The sequence below is a fragment of the Cryptotermes secundus genome, unplaced genomic scaffold (assembly GCF_002891405.2).
Source record: "Cryptotermes secundus unplaced genomic scaffold, Csec_1.0 scaffold428, whole genome shotgun sequence".
NCBI classification, from domain to species: Eukaryota; Metazoa; Arthropoda; class Insecta; order Blattodea; family Kalotermitidae; genus Cryptotermes; species Cryptotermes secundus.
The window spans coordinates 1,159,221-1,177,384 of NW_019720711.1; the positions used below are offsets into that span (position 1 = coordinate 1,159,221).

Below are 18,164 nucleotides of genomic sequence, written 5' to 3' on the forward strand. Positions count from 1 at the left end.
CTGCAGAATTGGCAGCTCCTCCAGAAGGGCTCAACTCCATAAATAAGTAAGGCGTACAGCTTCACGCTATGTCAGTGCGTTTAACGGAAGTATAGGATGGGCCTATGGCAGATGTACCTACGAAGTTTTAGTTCAAAAATCTGATACGAATAAAGAACATTGGGAGTCGTACATTCCATGAGGAGAAGAAATGAATGTATTAGAAAGAAACAAATATATATGAGATCCGTTTTCCATAATATCACTCACACAACGCAATAACATTGTTAGAACATGCGAAACTGGCGCTCTTTACAAGAAATATATTTTAATGTGGAAACATATAAAACTGCTACAGGAAAATAACTGACCCACAATTTATAGATCGTTAAGGAATCTACCTGGAGGGTCACGTCATAGCTCAGGCGGTTAGTCGCCGACGTCCCACTGGGGCGGCCCGGTTTCGAACCCAGGTCAGGTCATGTAGGACTTGTGAACAAAATGGCACCGAGGCAGGTTTTCTCCGAGTACTTCGGTTTCCCTTGTCAATTCTCATTCTACCGATTGCTCCATATTCATTATCATTTATCATCCGGTAGAGGTACAATAGGCCGGTCACGGTAGCCGAGCGGTCTAAGGCATGCACTGTCTTCACTCGCTCGGAAGCCGGGATCGTGGGTTCGAATCCTACTCAGGGCATGGATGTTTGTGTGCGTTTTTCTGTGTTTGTCTACAGGTAGAGGCCTTGCGACGAGCTGATCACTCGCCCAAGGAGTCCTACCGAATGTGTGAGATTTAGAAAGACCGAAGTGAAACGGAGAGTTTCATGGAGGTAGGCTTAGGCCCAAATTGGAGCTGTAGCACCACAGAAAATAAAAAGAGGTACAATAGGCCAATTAGTGGCCTACGCATCTGATCTACCTTGTGTTCAGAATTACATCCAGTGTTTGATGTCTAAACGTAACAGACTTATAACGTAATTTGAAGAAGCAGGCAACCGACATTCTTGCTCGAATCATTGATAAATTGCAATGACATACAGCTGGACGCTATAACCTGTGAATAATTACGACATTAGCGTTTTAACTTTCCTTCTCGAATGAAATAAAACACAGTAGTTCGTACATAATTAACTTAGATGGAGGTTCATTTATTTTGTGTGGAATTTCTTTGAAGCGGAAGACATACTGCCCTGTTGCCAACTCACTGGAAATATATGAGTCGTTTTATCATCTCATTGACTATCTCACCACAGCGCTTAATTTGCTTGTGACGAGCACGGATTGTCTGTCATATCCGATGAGTACAGATGCCGAGAACAGACATCAGTGAAACTGTGAGATAACTAGCATTCACTGAAGTGTCTTGTGATCCCCTAGGAGAGCGGCTGAACCCACAGCCCCAAAACTTGCTATGTGTAATGTAAAAATAGTGTGAATATCCTTCCCCAGTGATTATATAAGTGCGAAAGATATGCCAAATTCGAAATTCCCAGGTTGAATTAGTTAAAGTTACCAAAAAAGTGTATAGACTCCCGTAAAGCAATTGTATAGAACTTTACTGTGTAAATTTCATAGGCACCTTCCACAGAAGTAATAATACTAGGCAATCCAAAGCATTCGTTATGTCCTGAGCTATTTGGTATGTTTATTCAGATAAGCTCCAAAGCTTCCTTATGGTCTTATATAACATGGCATTTTGATTAATATATTTATATACACACAAAGGTGAAGGTAAATCTATCCATGTAAAAGGCCGTGGAGGCCCATAGGGCTGTGAGACGTCGAGGTTCCCACATTTTCTAGACAGTCAGTTCTCAGATGGCGGTGAGGTTGTTAGCCTTAAGCGCCGGCCGCCCTTAGCCCCCAGGAAGATTACTGGTACTCATTTCTGTTAGAGGTTGAGTCGATCCCAGGGCAATGTTGCAATCCGATTATCTCATTGGCAATTAAACTCGAGACCTTCCGGCTTGTGGTATATTTATATACATATAAACAAATAAATTCTGCAAGTTATCTCGTTCACTGCTGAGAATAAAGGACTCCGATAATTTTGACGTGATCGGAAAGCCATTTTTGATTGAAAAATATAGAACTTCGAGATGTAGGCCTAAGGCCTATTTATTTTGAAAACCGTAAGGAACGTTGGCAGGATTTTCCTCTACTGCATTTTTCGATGTTTTTTTTTATTTCCTGTCGTAATAATATCTGCCGGTCACGGTAGTCGAGCGGTCTAAGGCATGTACTGTCTTCGCTCGCTTGGAAACCGGGATCCTGGGTTCGAATCGCACTCAGGGCATGGATGTTAATTTGTGTGTGTGCGTTTTTCTGTGTTTGTGTACAGGTAGAAGCCTTGCCACGAGATGATCACCCGCCCAAGGGGTCCTACCGAATGTGTAAGATATAGAAAAACCAAAGTAAATGGAGAAGTTCATGGAGGTAGGCCTAGGTCCACTGGGGCTGTAGTGCCACGGGGGGAAAAAATATCTACGTTCGCGATATATGTACGTCAAGTTTTACACGAACTTGGAATATATCGACAAATTTTAGTAGAACTCGCTAATGTTAAACTTCATGAATAACCCATCAGGAGTTCTATAGTTGTTCCGTAAGTACAAACAGAAAGGCGAAAGGATGGGCACTCCGCCCAGTTGCTAATGGGCCTAAAACCAATTCTCTACATTCTATTTCTTTATAGTTGCATATATGATCTGTGTTCTTCACGGCGGCGGTGACTATGAAGAATGCCATGTTCTGGGACGTGGTGCCGTGGAGATCTTGTGTGAACCGAAGTTTCGAAAGCACGTATCGCCTTCAGGGACGTATCCATCTGTAACCACCTGTTCACGTTGGTTGCTCTCTAACTCATTTTTCTACTCTGAAAATGGAGGCGATACGTTCCTCCGAAACGTCAGTTCACACAAGATCTACATGGCGCCACATCCCAGAAGACGGCGTTCTTTATTTCTTTATGTTTACCATATAGAAATTCATTTGATTTATGTTTACTGAAAAGCTTCCGATACAGAATTGCGTTATTTACGAGAACATAAATTAATATTGTTGTAAGCATCTTGTGAATCCTTGGTTAATGAAAACACAACTCTCTCGCACATTTCTATTTCCGTCTCGTGAAGTCAGAGAAAGGCCGCATTTCTGCTTCAGAATCTGATCTTGTTGTGGTAATGCTGAAATCACGTACGAGCTGATTCCCAACGGCAAGTACGGTAAAATAAGAAAATCCGGTGGAATTACCACTCTCTTCCTTGGGCGAGTACTTGCCGTATTTCCTCTCTCTCTCTCTCACTCACTCTCCCACGCAAGCACACACACAAACACACGTTTAGATCAAGTCTCCTCGTCTTGTGTATTCCATTCAGGCTACATTATGCTCTTACATACAATCCTTTATAATATTCAATCTCTCGTCTCCATATTCCTAACCCTAAATCTTCTAACCCCTATATGTCACAACCCTTATATTGTAGGGAATAGTTTGAACATAATGCAGTCCCTCCCTGGCCCTCAGGGCAGCCAGGTTATCATCCATTCTCTGTGAGAATTTTAACACCAGTCTTTCTACTTTTTTCTATCGGAGTCTTTAATATAAATTTCCCTGAACGAATGAAATTAGCAACTCGAAAGGAAAAAGTAAAGCGTTTCGCGTCATTTTACACGTGAGTTATATTCATTTATTTTGGGTCTCGTCTTTTTATAGCTTTCTCTCGTCCTACGATCTTTTCCAGTTTTTCTAATGCCTTTGTTGTGGCCAGGGCCCAGTGAACGCAACCTCCGTTATGTGTTCACATTATCAGACAATTGTGGAACAGAGGGTTCAGAATACCGACGTTTCGCCTCTTTCTGGTTCACGGGGCGATTAAACAGCAACGAGATTTCCGAAGAGCGTTTTAGTAAACAAAACATGCAAAATCGAGATCTTTCAACGTTTCCCTAAATTTCTGTGATGAATATTTAGATTTGTGTTTTAAATTAGACGTTGACTATGTCTTTCATTATGCATCCTAACATTTTTCAGAATTGTCTTTCTAATCGAAGATGATCAGCGTTGTCAAATTAACTTAGTGAAAACAACTATGAACCTTTCTTCATTCCGGCTATTGGTGTAAAAGAAATCTTTTTGTTTAACCTTTTCATTTTGAAGCCAAATATATAAAGAACGCAAATTTGGAAGTATGTGGCACGGCCAATCTAGCCATTAACAATGTAATGTACTTTACGTGCGGATCAACATCTTACGGTTTCATAAAACGAAATTTGAAGTCATGAATTATTTATCCTCTTGCTAGCCTGTACAGGAATTACATTGCCTTTACTAATCAAATTTTACATAGTCGACTAACACATAATTATGCCGCGTCATAACTCGAGCAATTAGTCACTGGCTTCCCAACGCGGCAAAGTGGCGCTTGGGCGGGTTTTCTCTGAGTACTTCGGTTTACCCTGCCAATCTTCATTTCACCAAATTTTCCATCATCATAATCACCCGGGGAATGTGCAATAGGCCAATCAGTGGCCGCCGTCCTAAGTGAACACAGTTGAACTCCAGCCCCCACTAAGCGAATTAAAAAAAAAACAATTAACACATAATTAGAGCACTGTTGAGCTGATATTTTTTTAAAATACTGTCAGCATTTTCTATTTTTTTATATTTAAGGAATGCATCCTGTTGCATATTTTTCTCCTTGGCACTACAGTCCCAGTGGGCCTAGGCCTACCTCCATGAACTTCTCGGTTCACTTCCGTTTTTCTAGATCTTACACATTCGGTAGGACTCCTTGGGCGGGTGATCAGCTCTTCGCAAGGCCTCTACCTGTACACAAACACAGAGAAACGCACACACACAAACTAAACATCTATGTCCTGATTGGGATTCGAACCCACGATCCCGGTTTCCAAGCGAGCGAAGACAGTACATGCCTTAGACCGCTCGGCTACCGTGACAGGCTTGTTGCATATATACAAATATATTTTTTACTGTCAACACAAAAATATTTTATTATTTATTTATTTATGTAGCACGCACTACATGTTTCGACCTCAAATGAGTCCTCTTCAAGTGTTGCAAGATCCTCAAATTCTATTGCTGTAGTATGTGTGAAACATGCAGTACCTGAAGAGGACCCATTCGAGGTCAAAGCATATAGTGCGTGCTATATAAATAAATAATTAATGAAGTATTGTTGCGTCGACGGTTAGAATTATAATTCTGTAGCCATTACATCACTGGGAGCAGAATCCCAATATCGGATAGCACTAATGCCGGAAGCCTTCACTGAACGCAATCGCGATACCAAATCGATCCAGCTTTCATCTTCGTGACCTGAGATCCTCTGAAATATTACCCTCTTATCTCCCGTCTGCTAAGCGACCACTTGACAACCACGAGCACTTTCTCCGCTCTGAAGCTTCCCGCAATTAGCTCCCCCCACCCCACCCATATTGGTTACACGTAGCCCCATCATAACGTTTCAACCACTTCAGTACTGGACAGTACCATGCAGTGGTAATGTTCTAGACTTCTACTCAGGAGATACTCTGTTCGAATCCTGGCCACAACACTGCCTGTGGTTATTCTCAGTCCATACACGTAAATGTTGGGATAATACTTAGATTATAACCCAGGTTCAAATACGTACCTTAAGGCCGGTTGATTTTATGAGTTTTCCTCCGTCTCTCCAGTCAGAAAGTGTGGTACTAACTTTAAATGGGCCACGACCATGAAGTTTCCAATTTATCATTTCCGGCGCTACATAAATTATACGGTTTAAAATTATGTTTAACACTAATAGCGACGAACGCAATTGAGTTCTGTTGTCTGTAAGCCTCACTAGTGATATATTTCCCTTGCTCGAAACTCACATCAGAGCTTCAGTCCCCACTGATAAGAGTCCCTAGTGAGACGCCTCAGTACGTTCCATTTTACTTTGCTGAGATTCCTGTGGTTTCGAGAAAGTGACCGCGTGGTCGACTTAGATTTAATTTCTTACAGAACGGAATGTAGCCCCATTAAAAGCGAGGAAACCATACAGGAGTGGTAATGCCAATTCCAAACTTGCAGCCTTCTCATTTACGCTGTTAGAGGTTTTCATACTTCGTTTGTATTGAGTTCTCGTTAATTACAAGTACAATTCCATTGTTACTATAAATAAGCAACGAACTTTCGTTAGAGCTGCAAATTGTCTCCCCATTAGAAGCTCAGCTTCTTGCTATTTATAATTTTTTCAACTCTGAAGATGGAGGAAATTAGTTTATCTGAAACGTTGGAGTACCTGACGTTGCATCTAACGCTGCAGAACTCTTGATAATCATCTCTCTGAGAATGCCACATCCAAACATCTTTCAGATCTTTACCGAAACAAGTTTAAAATAATATCTACACTTTTAAATGATACTGAAGATGGTGTCCAGTAACTCTACATCAGTGCATAAGGCCCTTAAGAACACAATCGTGAGAATGACATCATTTATCCGATAGTCTGTGTTCATTAAGGTGATCCGTTGTGGAGAAATACGGCTAAGTTCCCTCTCAGTTTCATGTAAATTAAGGTTTATGCTAATGTGATGCTGGTCAAATTCAGATTTTCCCGGCGGCATATAATGCAGACAACGTTTGGTAATTTTAAAGTAATAAGTAGGAGCGAATATGAGGTGACCTAATCTCTCCATTATCCTTTCATTTTATGCAAAACTACGTCGTACAAATTGTGAAAAAGAAGAGAAATTTTGAAGGAAATAATAGTTTTGCCAGGACGTAGGTAGGTCCACTGACACTAGAACAGCGTAAACTGAAATGCAAACCGCTAGTAGACCCTACCAACGTTGTATACAGCCCTGAGCCAACCATCTCCATTTCTCATCCTATCAACTTATGTTTCTAAGATCTAACTTAATGTTATCATCCCCCCCCCCCCACTTTAGTCTTCTAAACAGAAGTTCTGAAAGAGATTTCCCACCTAAAATAGGACCCTTCGTCCCCAAAGCATTGCCTTTTCTTAAGTTGCGGAAAGAGAAAGCGGTCTCCATATAACAAAGATTGGTGCCAATGTACTAAACGAACATTCGCGGATACCTTGCGTATTAGGTTAAAAGAAAGGCAAAGCTATCCCTGTAACACGCCGTGAAGACCCATAGGATTGTGAAACTTCGAGGTTTCCAAATTTTATAGAAAATCGGCTCACAGATGGCGGTAAGGTTGTCAGCCTTACGCTCAGGCCTCCTTTTACCCCCCCCCACCACATTAATATTCATGCTACTCATTTCTGTCACAGGTTGAGTCGATCACAAGGCCATAGTGCGGCTGGAAGTATTAGGTGAATTGAAAAATAAAATTACATCATCGTGAATCGAACCCGCTACCTTCCGGCTTGTAGCATATTGCCTCAAATAACTGTGCTACCGTCCGTCCCTACCTTTTGATAATGGCGTAGATTAACAACCCTTTTCCGCAAAGTTTTCTGTAACATAAAATTGTATTAAGTCTAGGAACCTGGATAGACTTTCTAAGGACATGCTGTCAATTTACTGAAGCACAAAGTAGAGAATTTTCGGGGATACATCTCAGAAAGCAGCCACTTAGAAGACTAAGTAGGAGATTGGCAATTGGCTTGAAAACAAATCTGAAGGACTGAAGTTGTGGGTTTGCGGCCAGATGCAATTGGATGAAGATCGTATCCTGTGTCATGCTGTGGTGTTAGTGGTTCTGAAAGGCCGCGCCATAGCTCAAGCGGTTAGTCGCTGGCTTCCCACTGCGGTGGTCCGGGTTCGATCCCGGGTCTGGTCAAGTGGCATTTGTGGTGGACAAAGTGGCGCTGGGGCCAGTTTTCTCCGAGTACTTCGGTTTCCCCTGCCAATCTTCATTCCACCAAATTATCCATCAACATAATCACCCGGGGCAGGCTTCTGAAAGCTTCTAGTGCTTCTGAAACTTCACTGTCTATCGCCAGAGATCTGGTTTATCCAGACGACTCAGTACATTTATTCATGACATGTTGTCAGGTTGTACTTATTTGCTTTTCACTTTTCAGGAACCAGGAACATTGCTAAACCATTCATCACGTCACTCAGAACGTAAGTACTGAAACGTTACGTTTGTCTCTCTCAGATTTTTCTCCATCTGAAATCTCTTCTCCAAAGAAATGAGTTTTTAATAATTTAGTGAACTAATCTGTTTTCTCTTGTAATACCGTCTTGTAATCTTCGTGGACGATTAATTCATAATGACCTCTCAAATGGAACGAAACTTTCATTATTCTTCTGCTTCTTCTGCTTGTCTCTCTAAATTGAGTATTAATGTACGTGTATTTGTACTCTTGCAGTCCGTACTTTCCGTTCGTAAAGATGTGCACTGTCAAATTGCTTATCATCAAACAAGTTTTTTTTTTCCTTTGGCACTACAGCCCCAGTGGGCCTAGGCATATCTCCTTGAACTTCTCAGTTCACTTCTGTTTTTTTCTAGATCTTACACGTTCGATAGGACTCCTTGGGCGGGTGATCAGCTCGTCGCAAGGCCTGTACCTGTACAAAAACACAGAAAAAAACACACACACAAACTAAACATCAATGCCCTGAGTGGGATTTGAACCCACGATCCCGGTTTCTAAGCGAGCGAAGACAGTACATGCCCATACAAGGTTTTAGCCTGTTTTATTCCTTAACAAAATAAGTGAGCTTATGTGATCACCATGTATTATATTTGTGTGTTTGTGTATATGTATTTGGGTTACTCCCCATTTCAACTTTTGAAGCAATTAACCGATTTTCACGAAAGTAGATATGAAAATCACGCCAATTAAGCCCAAACCAAAGCCATAACTTTTAGTTTCTTTACTTGCTCGGGCTCCGCTTAGTTACGTATGTCCCCTGTTACATGCCGTTTGCCTGCATCCCTTCAGCTTCAGGTAGCACGTAGCATATCTCGCGGCTCTGCTGATGTCAGCCTCTCATGTCATTACGTCAGCTTCTCCTCAGCTTGCTATATCATACTCAGATAGCTCATTATCATAATTGTGTGCAAAAATGCAGGACGTCATCCACACTAAATCAGTAACGTCAGCTTCAACAGTGACTTCATTAACCACTGGTCACAAACAGGCAGGTGTTACTGCTATTACCACTAATAGTACTAGGATTAATAAATGGAATCAAATATAGTCAGATAAATTACATGATGTACGCACATTTTCCCGGGGCACGCGGTAGCGTAGTTGGTTGAAGCACTACGCTACAAGCCGGAGGGCGCAGGTTCGATCCCAGTTGATGTCGTTAAATTTTTCAACTTAATTATTCCTTCCAACTGCAATATGACACTGGGTTCCACTCAGCTTCTAACAGAAATTAGTACCATGAATCCTCCTTTGGGGGAAAGAGTGGCCGGTGTGTAAAGCTGAAAACCTTACGGCCATCTGTGAGTCGATTTTCTATAAAATGTGGGACCCTCGACGTGTCACAAATTTATGGCCTTCACGGCGTGTTAGAGGGAGAGCTTTACTTTTACGCATACTTTCTAAATGCGTCCTTTGTCTTTAAGCACCCTTATTCGGCCATCGTGTTCATTTGTTGTAGCTACAGGTCTACTGACGAAGATCAGACACACCAACGATAAGACAATGACGTCAAGTTTCAATTCCCTTGCTTGTTTTTAAGGATTAGCCAGCACAATGAAGTAAACACTTAAGAAAACAAATGCGTATATTTTGTGTCATGTACACGTATATTTTGTGGTAAGGTTTTCTATTTTAATGAATAGATTTCCAATTTCATCCTCATATGAAGAATGATAACTGATCAATATCCGTCAAAATTACATTAAAAATAAGAGTGTGTGCACACAATACCAAATTTCATTTAATTGTAGAGGCACAACGAGCTGACGCTGACTCACGAATAGACACGACTCCCAGTACTGTGGGCCCTAAAACAGAATCCTGTGCAATTCTCAGGAACCAAGATATAACAGAATATGCATTTCTAGAATGGCAGCTCATCTTATCTTACGTGAATCAAGATACATCAGTTTTCTCCACATACACAGTTCAAACAGGGGCACGCGGTAGCGTAGTTGGTTGAGACACTATGCTACAAGCCGGAAGGTCGCGGGATCAAGTCCCGATGAGGTCATTGGATTTTTTCAATTTACGTAATCCTTCCAGCCGCACTATGGCCCTGGGGTCGACTCAGCCTCTAACAGAAATGAGTACCATGAATATTCTTTGAATGTTCTTGGGGTTAAAGGGCGGCCGGCGCGTGAGGCTGACAACTTTACCGCCATCTATGAGCCGATTGTCTAGAAAATGTGGGAAACTCAACATCTCACAACCCTATTGGCCTCCACGGCCTGTTACAGGGATACCTTTCCTTTTTTGCTTACCTACAGAGTTCAAACTAACATCTGATTTGTTTGTAACACTTTTAACGTGTGGCATTCTTGGTGTGAACAATATAGTCATGTAGCTACGTAGTTACCAGCTTTGGGGCAATCTGCTGCTAGCCTCTTCTGCGCGACTGTCTGCATAACTACACATGTCACACTCTTGGCTTCTCGAGCCAGGGGAACAAAATGGAACAACCGCGACCTGAAACACTAAAGCGTCTGATATTTGGAGCTGTATAAAGCGAATCTGGGCTCACACACAGAATATCTCGAATTTTTTCCATGATTTACCTCAGTAGTTCAGGCGAATTCCAGGGAAATGCTTGCCAGGCCACGAATGAGTCCTACCATGTAATCCTCCTAATGAATAGACACTGAAAGGGTCTAGGTACAAGAGTTTTGCTTTGACCAATCACCTTCATCCATCCCCAAAATTTGGAAGGCTTGGAGCTATACGACAACGACATCTATGTTTTCTGTAGCGTAGTAATTAGGCACAGTGCAAACTTTATAACTTTATTATTGAATTAATTCACAGTCCGTGCTAGTACCACAATAATGAAAGAAGAACACTATTGAAATAAACGTCAACATTTGAAGTATAAATAACTCTGCTTTTTAAGTATATGTGTGCCAGCACAAACGTGTCAGGACCTCGCTAAATGTTAGGCCACACAGAGGGCCACGTGCGTGAGGCACGCTACGTACGCTATGTTCGCTATACGAACAGAAAAATATCTCCCGTTATTGCCAATGTGACTGGCCACACAGACTTCCGTGCGCTACGTACTCTATGTTCCCTATGTTAGCTGCGTCGCAGAGTGTACACATCGTACGTAGCGTACGTAGCGAACATAGCGTAGCGCTCTGTGTGGCCGAACCTTAAGAGCTGTTTCACTTGCAGAGAGGCCAATAATACTTGCGGGTCCAGTTTCAGTGTATTGGCTCTGACTTGTCAGTGACTTCCAATATCTACATCATTTCATCCGAAACACATCGACTGAGGGAACTGGGGGAAAGAAGATGAGAAAACAAAGTGCTGAAGAAAAGATGGGAGCAGAAAGGATGAGCTCCGGGGACAAGTCAAATAGCTCTAAAAGAAACTCAGTCTCATAAAGCTGCAATGTGTCATGGCTGGCAATGATATAGAAGGACACAGAGAGACAGCGGGTTACTGTGGCATGAGAGAGAAACCATTGCTCTAGGAAATACGATCCAGTGATGGATAGACAACCAGCAGATTACAGTCCTGAGCTTCTGCGTCTTTCTTCTGGGCAGAACAGAACACTGATGGCTTTCAGAGATTTGCAAGCTAGATACAGGATTCATCTCCTGGTAATACAGAAGCGTGAGCTGGTTCTTCGCTTGCGGACTTTTTCTTTTTTCTTCTACCTTGAAGATGGAGGAAATATGTTCCTCCGAAACGTCGGTTAACGCAACATCTACAAGATGGCATGTCCCAGAAGACTGTTATCTTTATAGTCTCCGCCGTGGAAACCTCAAATCTTACAAGATAGTCCTTGTCTTTTAAGGAAATTGAAGGTTTATTATAATATTAGCATTATCATTATAATTTCGTGTAGACCCTTGTTTCCAAGTTGACTTCGAAATCTTCTCCATTCAAAATTTCAATTGAAATTTCCTTTAAGTTTCTTAGTGGCAATTTGGGGATTGATCGAATATCATTTGTTAAGTTATAAATTGTTCAGTGTAACCATTTACTAATTTATATAATACGTCTTATTGCAGATAAATTTTAGAAGCTTGTAACTGGAAATTGTATCAGTAGGTATAGCGACGGCCTACGAACTGGAATACAGGGGTTCGAGTCTCGTTAGTGCCAAGAGATTTTTAACCTACTTTCCCTATTTAAAAAAAATAAACGTAGGCATATGAAATTATCCTGTTCTCTGTCAACCCAACAAGCCTGAATAGTGGAGCTAGAAGATACGACCGTCACTAGGTAACGGCTCACACGCAACAATAGAAAATCTGTTGGATGCTATGTTTACTATGCCATCCTTACAGTATGAAATGTTGAATGTGTAGTGCATGGAAAGTAGGTTATTAGTTTTTCCCATTACCTCTCGTTTTCTTCTTCATAGCGTCCAGACCGTCTCTGGGCCCAAACCAGCCTCCTATCCAATGAGTAGCAGGGGCTCTTTCCCTGGACNGACTAAAAGCGAGCGGGGCGTGAAACTGTACATGCCTCCATCTAGTTCAGAGGTCAGGAAGGGTGGGTCTATACCTCCACTCCCCCAGTTTCTGTTCATGTCGTACTTTTTAATTAACTGAACAGAATGGCAAGTTTATCTTCTTACCTGTGAAATAAAGTTATTTTCAGTGTAGTTTAACAGAACTGATGATTGATAATATAGCCGACTGTAATCCCAAGTCAGCCTAATGCACTAGACACTTTTCCCCTTGTTCTACAGTTTCCACGGAATGGTAATGTATTTTATTTTATCTAGAGTTCTCTAAGCTTCGACTCGGAATATTTTCATCCTCTTTAGTGAAAAATGACCGCCTCTGTGGTCTAGCGGTCAAAGTTCCTAGCTACAGGGTCAGAGGTCCAGGGTTCATTTCCCGAAGCNATTCCCGAAGCTACCAGATTTTTTTTGAGAAGTTGGGGGTCTGGAATGGGGTCCACTCAGCCTCGAGAGGATAACTGTGGAACTACTTCAAGGAAATAGCGGCTCCAGTCTAGAAAACCGAGATTAATGATGGTGAGGATTCGTTGCGCTGACCATGCGACACCCTCTATCCGCTAAAGTTGGCATTAACTTCGCCGACAAACGACGGTCGATCGGTCGGTATAGTTTGCTTGCGGACTCAAACCAAGAAGTTTTTTTATTGAAGAATTGTAACATTCTAGTAACGCAGCACTGTGACAATTGGCCTCTCCGCTGTATCAAGGTTTTACTCGGACACTATCCCCAGGCGCTATAGTACACGTTCTTGTTAGTGTCGTTTCTTGAGTTGTCATTATATTTGAATTGTGGGCATTGAGTTAAGCAATAACATATCGATAAATGAGTTACCATGTTCACCCCTTTCACTGTAACTCCCTCGCAGTTACCGTTTCTTCTGACAGGAACTGAACTGGAGACGTTTAGTTTTGCGGTAATGGTCGGAGAACATCAGTAAATACTCCAGAAGCGAATTGTCTTGGTTTGCTAGTCTGTGCACCACAACCCATAAAGCAATAAAACACCGCTGCAAGGATCCACGGCTCACGTTAGCTCAGGCAGCATAACCAGTCCTGTTTCTCTGAGTTCCCGATTAATCTCCCTACTTACACTTGATCCGAGATAAACTGTTTCACGTATAACGGAGGTCTAAAACATCCTCCACATGATGGAGAAGTTTGTGTAACTTAGCAGAGTATATACCTCTCTCTCTCTCTTTCTGTCTGTCCTTCCAGATTACCGAAATATCGTCCCTCGCGTAGTAGGAACTTCTGCTTCTTAGGGCAAAATTTTTACCAGCTTTAACATACCGTATTAACGGAACTATACAAGGGTTCCCAACAGCGGGAATTAAGTTAGAGGGAGAGATATGGAAACAAAGATATATTTACCGCCCCTGGGGGTACTTTCGCTTCAATGAACTGACTTGTAAAATTTTTTTAAAATACCCTTTCTCGATTGTCCGGGCCAATTCCATTCCCACGAAAATTCATTCATATAATTTTTCATTCATTCCTACAAGCAATAATCCGTTTTTAACCCACTTTCCTTTTTCTAAAAAAGAAAAGCAGGCTCAGAAATTACCTTGCGCTCCCTGTGTCTGTGTATCAGTGTACACCCTTCTCAAATTTTAATGCCTGAACGCATGTTCACTAAACTTGATATGTATATCATGGAACCTGAGCCCATCTCAGCGGCATACCTTATAAATTTCTCCCATCAGTCGGTGCTTCTTTACGTGTATTCCTCTTATGGTTGCTAAACAACGACTCGGTAAATACGTTCACGCGGCAACAAATATACGCAACAATTTAAAGATTATTTAGGTGTCGTTTTTATGCAGTCCGTGTTGTATCAAAGGAGAGTCTCTGAGTCTGTTTGCGTATCCTCTATCGTTGTTAGGTAACGGCTCGGTAAACACGTTCCCGCGGCTACGAATACTTGTTGGAGGCGTTGTTTTCTGCGCAGTCAGTGTCGTATAAAGGAAAGTGAGCGATTAGTTCTTTTCACTTCATACTGTCTGCTTCAAATGCAACCTTCCTAATGGTAACATCAAAATTTCGCTCTAATGTAGCTCTCCCAAAGTTAGATCAAATTTCACTATAACGTAAGGTCTCCCAACGTCATACAAAAGAATGAATTCCGATCATATTCATTGCCTCTACCACAAGGACGAGCGAGCACTGTCTAGGAACCTTCAAAATCGGAGATATATTTTCTCCCCCCCCCCGAAAATGTAGTGTCTCTCACTACGACCACCACTTCTTCTCTCTCTCTCTCTCTGCCCNCCCCCCCGAAATGTAGTGCGTTTCACTATTTCCCCCACTTTCGTTATCTTCTCTCTTCTCAGAACTTCTTATTTATTCTTCAGTCCTTCATTTTATCCAATTTCAGAGTAGTGATATTTCCAAAAATCGCCAAGATGTAGAGACCTTGCAATGTTTATAATTAGCCCATTTAGTTGGTCAAGAAATTCTCTATGGAAACCGAACTTTCGATGTAGCCAGTAACATGGTCGAGATGCGTACCAGGCACTTTCCATGTAGAAATATAAATCATTCACTTACACCAACTTGCTCACACAAGAAGCAATTTATTTTTAAGGGTTTTCACAGTAATCATGTGCAATTCTCTTCCCTTAAATAAACCTAATTTCAAAACGAGCGTCTTTTACGTTCATATTCGAAACTTCATATACACCCTTCAAATTATAAACTTAAAACCGAATCCTTGGCGCGGAAATGTGTTAATTTTCGTCATTTTGTTCATTAAATAATTAGACGCCTCTGAACAAAGTAACAGTCAGACTAATCTATCCTTAATGCAGTCGGTGAATTGAGGGGTGTGGCTCTACACTTAGACCTCGTACCCCTGTTTGCAGCTCAGCACACCGGAGCATGGCTTTGTAAGTGTTTGCTAGAATATTTGAAGGAGATTAAGGTTGGGAACAACTTTTACTTCCGTTTAGTCCGAAACATAAGCCTGAAATCTAAAGTTCGTAACTTCTTGAAATTAAGTTGTGAAACGTGATGTTAATATCTGCAAGATTAGGTGTTAAGTTTAAAGGTATCTTGACACAGAAGCTAAACGGTAGCAAGAATGTGTTACCTTCTCATTAGAACCTTCATGTAATTGTACATTCCGAAACGAAAGCCACGCATTTCTATGAACAAAGCCAATGAGGTTCGAGAAATAGACCAATTTCAGCTTATATAATAAGCAAATATTTGTTATTCCTCATAAATCGGGATCATGTGTACGAGTCCTGTTTGGATCTTTCACATATGCCTGAGTTTCCTCTGTTCTATTTACCTCTGGACGCAGAAGCCTTGTGAGAGAGCGATCAGCCATCCAAAGTTACATATCGAATATCAAATTTATTCTCTCAAGGAAAATAATTTCCGTCGAAGCTTCTTCTCCCGCTTACTTTCTTTCCTTGTTTACCTCATTTATACCTTTGACCCGTCTCTCATTTTTTTATATTCCTTTTCAAGGCTTTCACCTTTTATTCCCTCTCTTTTCCTTGTTCTTCTCTATTTCGTTAAAACAGTTTAGCGGATACCGTTTAAAACATTACAGGAAAACAACAGTGAAAATTATTTGCAGTACCACGTCATTTCAACATCATCCCTGACGTCGGCAATTAAGATCTTCATTGTCAATTTATATTTTAGTTGTATGACTATACTTCGATTTCTTAATTTCGGTAGCACCACATGATTTTAAATTATTGTCGGGGTTTCCGTTTATATACCACGGAAACCCCGACAATAAATTAGAATCGCATTTTATTATTTCTTCAAAATATAGAATGTTCCATTCAAACCTCCCACATTTTATAGATATTAGAACAGAAAGTATGAATGGTAGGAAAATGAAGCTACAGGAAATACAAGAACAATTAAAAAATTTTATTTGACACACTAATAAACCTCTACATGTGCACCATTGGTAGCACGAACAATATCCAATCTGTATTCAATTTCTTGCCACATTCTTTCCAACATGTTCATTGGTACAGTAGCAGTGGTTTCACGGATGCGGACTCGTAAATCTGGGAGGTCATTCACTGAAAGCACGAACACACGGTCCTTCACGTAGCCCCAGAGGAAGAAATCGAACGGAGTGAGGTCCGGTGAACGTGGTGGCCACCGAATTGGTCCGCCACGTCCAATCCAGCGATCTTGGAAGGTGATATTGAGGGACCTCCCAACATCGAGACTCCAATGTGGGGTGCTCCATCTTGTTGGGAGACTATGTTAGGCTGCAGATCGGCTACCTAGGGATACAGGAACTGTTCTAACATGTCAAGGTATACGCCGCCAGATACTGTAGCTTCACCGAAGAAAAACGGAAATTAAATTCTTTGAGTTTTTCTTTCATCTAGTGTTAATTATAATCCATAATTTATCGCAATTTGTTCACATTGATTAATTAAAATGTGGGAAGTTTGAACGGAACACACTGTATGTTCCGGTACTACTGAATGCAATACTGACAAGTAATTAAGAACAATCTGGACGAAGGATGTGGTTTACTTCTGGTGCAAAAAATTCTACTGACTCAGTTTAATTTCATAACAGTTCAGAGAATTTCTTTACTTGCATCTATATCACATATATTAATATATTTCAGCATCTATGTTGCAATGCAATGTATTTTTAACTACCAAATTATCTCAGTGAATTCGTCACACAGTATTTTAGCACAGATAACTGAACACTAAAATGATCATGAAACTGATACGAAAATAACATTGTTATGAAAGAGGGAAGCAGTGTATTATTCTGTAATTAAGTGCTCTGAAAATATTTCAGCAAAAATTTGTCAAACAGAGTGAAAAGTACCAAGGTACCTCGCTTGTATATTTTGATAATGAATGCAATCGAATATGTAGATAGGAAACGTGTCTGATTGTTGACATATTCCCTTTTCCCCTTTAAATAACTGAGCAATTCAATTAAAGAGAGATAAAAATATCTCAAAATCCCGCTGAACTGGCTTATAATTCACGAACCGCAGCATGAATTGGTTCATAAGAGCAAAGCCGGAGACAGGAATACTATTCTCGCCATGCAAACTCAAAATACCTTTTGGCCACAGTTGGAGAAACATTCCACGGGGTGCCATTTCTCCGCTTCTGCTCTTTAAATCCAATAAATGTTTCAGCCAGCAGCTTGGATCAGCTCTGGGGGCTGAGTGGATTTATTTGGAGCCAGGCTCGCAGTCGCATCTATACCAGGAACATCAAATCGCATTTTGTTGCCCAGGATTTACCCACATTTTCCGCCAGAAGTGAAACGAGGATCTCCAGTCAGAACTTTTACTATGTAATTCTATGAAAACGCATCAATATATACACTCCCACATAGTTCGTCATCTATTGCCGACGAATAATGAAATAATGGTAAAATTTGCTAAGGCTGGTCACCGTAACCGATATGTCTAACGCATTCACTGTCTTGCCCCGCTCGGAAGCCGGGATCGTGGGTTCGAATCCCACTCAGGGCATGGATGTTTGTGTGCGTTTTTCTGTGCTTGTCTACAGGTAGAGGCCTTGCGACGAGCTAATCACTCGCCCAAGGAGTCCTACCGAATGTGTAAGAT

The 18,164-nt window shown here is 41.2% G+C and overlaps 1 protein-coding gene across 3 annotated transcripts in view; it reads left to right on the forward strand.

Moving 5' to 3' along the window:
• The window catches only part of LOC111871835 (neuroligin-4, X-linked), a 756,550-nt gene that overhangs the window by 557,219 nt on the left and 181,167 nt on the right, over positions 1–18,164 (forward strand). For all 3 annotated transcript variants that reach the window (XM_033754434.1, XM_023865206.2, XM_033754432.1), the window contains exon 3: positions 8,024–8,066. The gene's annotated coding sequence lies outside the window, so the exon portion shown is untranslated. The remainder of the gene's footprint in view (positions 1–8,023; positions 8,067–18,164) is intronic.